This window comes from Thalassophryne amazonica, chromosome 4 (assembly GCF_902500255.1).
Source record: "Thalassophryne amazonica chromosome 4, fThaAma1.1, whole genome shotgun sequence".
NCBI lineage: Eukaryota > Metazoa > Chordata > Actinopteri > Batrachoidiformes > Batrachoididae > Thalassophryne > Thalassophryne amazonica.
In genome coordinates this window covers 112,836,383-112,839,594 of record NC_047106.1, presented here as the reverse complement: position 1 = coordinate 112,839,594, position 3,212 = coordinate 112,836,383, and the positions used below count along the sequence as shown (strand labels likewise).

At 52.1% G+C, this 3,212-nt stretch overlaps 1 pseudogene; it reads left to right on the top strand.

The window, feature by feature from the left end:
- Nucleotides 1-210: 210 nt before the first annotated feature.
- On the top strand, nucleotides 211-329 carry LOC117509674 (annotated as a pseudogene).
- The last annotated feature ends 2,883 nt before the right edge of the window (nucleotides 330-3,212 follow it).

The following is a 3,212-nucleotide window of genomic DNA, read 5'->3' as shown; positions in this document are numbered from 1 at the left end:
CAAAGTCCAACACATATTCAGGTATTTGGAAATGTTCACATATCCATCCATTAACTTGTCACCCCCCCCCCCAAACCCCCCCCCCCCCCCCAACAGTGTTTGTAAGACAAATGATTTGTATTAGTCCTTATATTTCGAATCTATGATTACATACAGCCTCTAAAACCAGGTGGTCTAGCATAAAAATTAGTGTAATTACCAATGGGTAATGCATGCAGCCGAACTGCTCTGTGTAAGCCTGATCCCGTCAGATCTCAGAAGCTAAGTAGTGCGGGGCCTGGTTAGTACTTGGATGGGAGACCGCTTTGGAACACCAGCTGCTGTGTGTGTTTCTCCAGATTACACTGGAGTTGCATCAGGAAGGGCATCCGGTGTAAAACTTGTGCCAAATGCCAATGCGGATCAGGCTGTATCTGCTGTGGTGACCCCAAACAAAATGGGAGCAGCCAAATGGACAACAACAACAACCAAATGGGTAATGCATATTTTTGATAAATTCCTTCAAGTAAAACATAATGTCTGTACTACAAGCACAAATTGATTTATTTCTACTAAATGGTCTTGATGTACAGAGACAAAACTACAATATATTGTGACATTGTCCAAATATTTATGTATCTTGAATGGAATTAATCATGGGTGTGCTTTGGGAAAAAAACATGAAATATTCCAATCAGATTGTTAGCAGTTTGCCTTTATGACACAAGTGTGCCAACAGGTTCTGTATTGCTATTTAGATGGTGAACTCGAAGATGTTTTTTTCTGGTCAGGAAATGTATCTGCGCATATAGCATCATAGTGTTGTGAAAGAACGAACCGTTTCCTACGGTTCGTTGTTGGGGCCAATCTCTCCCACCGCCGCAACCTTGGCCGATCAGGGGCGCGGAGTTGGAGGAGATTATGACCCCAGGAAAGACAAAGAAGTGCGGTGGAACTCCCACTTCTCGCCCTCACAAACAGCCGGTTCTCCAACAACCGCTGTAGGACCTGACGTACATGCTTGACATGGGTCTCAGGATCTGGAGAAAAGATGAGTATATCGTCTAGATATACGAAGACAAACCGATGCAGGAAGTCCCGCAAGATGTCATTAACCAATACTTGGTACGTCGCGGGCGCATTGGTGAGGCCGAACGGCATGACCAGGTACTCAAAGTGACCTAACGGGGTGTTAATGCCGTCTTCCACTCGTCTCCCTCCCGGATCCGAACCAGGTGATAAGCATTCCTAAGATCCAATTTCGTGAAAATTTGGGCTCCATGCAGGGGCGTGAACACTGAATCCAACAGAGGTAATGGTATCGGTTGCGAACCGTGATCTCGTTCAGCCCTCTGTAATCAATGCATGGATGGAGTCCGCCATCCTTCTTGCCCACAAAAAGAAACCAGCACCCATCGGGGAGGTGGAGTTCCGGATCAACCCGGCAGCTAACGAGTCCTGGATGTAGGTCTCCGTGATCTCAGCGCCAGGTATCAAATCAATGGCACAATCATACGGACGGTGCGGGGGCAGCGTGAGTGACCAGATCCTTGCTGAAGACGTCAGCAAGGTCATGGTACTCGGCTGGCACCGCCGCCAGATTGGGGGGGACTAAAACCTCCTCCTTAGCTGTCACACCGGGTGGAACCGAGGATCCTAAACACTCCCGGTGGCAGGTTTCGCTCCACTGAACCACAACCCCAGACGGCCAATCAATCCGGGGACTGTGTTTTAATACCCATGGAAAACCCAAAATCACTCGGGAGGTAGAAGGTGTTACATAAAACACAATCTCCTCCCTGTGATTCCCAGACCCACCAATGTCACTGGTTGTGTCTGGTGTGTGATTAGAGGGAGAAGGGTGCCATCTAGTGCCCGCACCGACAATGGTGACGGTAAGGCCACTAGAGGGAGCCCAACCTCCTTTGCCCATCTGCTATCCAGCAGATTCCCCTCCGACCCCGTGTCCACCAGTGCTGGGGCGTGAAGGGTTAGATCCCCACTCAGGATCGTGACTGGGATTCGTGCAGATCGTCGGGGTCTCCCCACGTGGGTGTTGTGACCCACCCTTAGCCCAGTCTCTAAGGACGAGTGCTGCTGTTTTGACCGTTTGGGGCATTCTCTCTGTGTGTGCTCGGTAGAGCTGCAGAGAAAACACTCTCCACGGATCAGCCTCCTTTGTCTCTGATCTGATCGCTTTTTGGCCCTGCTCTTTCCCTAGCAACGTACAGCAGGGGGAGCTGTCGTCACGTGGAGAGCCCTGCAGCGGAGCGTGGGGAAGTCGGCTCCCTTTCGGACCCGGGAGGAAGAGGGACAGCTTGTGCTTGACCACGCCCTTCGTCTCGCTCCCGTCGGTGTTCTGTTAATATGTTGTCTAATCGTATTACCAGGTCGATAAGCCCATCTAAATCCCGCAGCTCGTCCTTCGCCACCAGGTGCTCCTTAAGGACCAGAGACAGTCTGTTTACAAAGGCAGCGCGGAGCGCAACAGTATTCCAGCCGGCTCGCGCTGCCGCGATGCGGAAGTCGACTGCATACTTCACTGCGCTCCGACGCCCCTGTCGTATCGACAGCAGCACACTTGAAGCGGTCTCGCCTCTATGAGGGTGGTCGAACACCTGTCGGAACTCCCTCACAAACTCAGTGTAAACCGTTAGGAGCCGTGAATTCTGCTCCCAGAGCGCCGTAGCCCAGGCGCGTGCCTCTCCTCGAAGCAAATTTATAACGTAAGCCACCCGGCTAGCGTCTGATGCGTACATGACGGGACGCTGTGAAAAGACGAGCGAGCACTGCATCAAGAAGTCCGCGCACGTCTCCACACAGCCTCCGTACGGCTCGGAGGGCTTATGTATGCTTCAGGGGAAGGTGGGGGGTTCGTTGAACGACCAGCGGAATGTCTGTTTCTGGCACACGGTCAGCAGGAGGAGGTGCTGCAGCAGCGCCCTGAGCATGTGCTTCCACCTGGGCGGTGAGAGCCTCCATCCTACGATTGAGAACACTGCTCTGCTCGGTAACTAAGTCCAAACGAGCGGTAAGGCAGGTTAAGATGTGCTGCAGCTCACCCAACAGGCCTCCTGCTGTCGCCTGTGCACCTCGCTCTTCCATTGGCTGTTCAAGCGATGGTTGACGCCCCTCGGGATCTATGACGCTGACCGAGAAAACCTGTTGTGAAAGTGTCGTGACACGGACCCACAACAGGGGGCGTTAATGACGGACAATGGATAAGCCAAAAG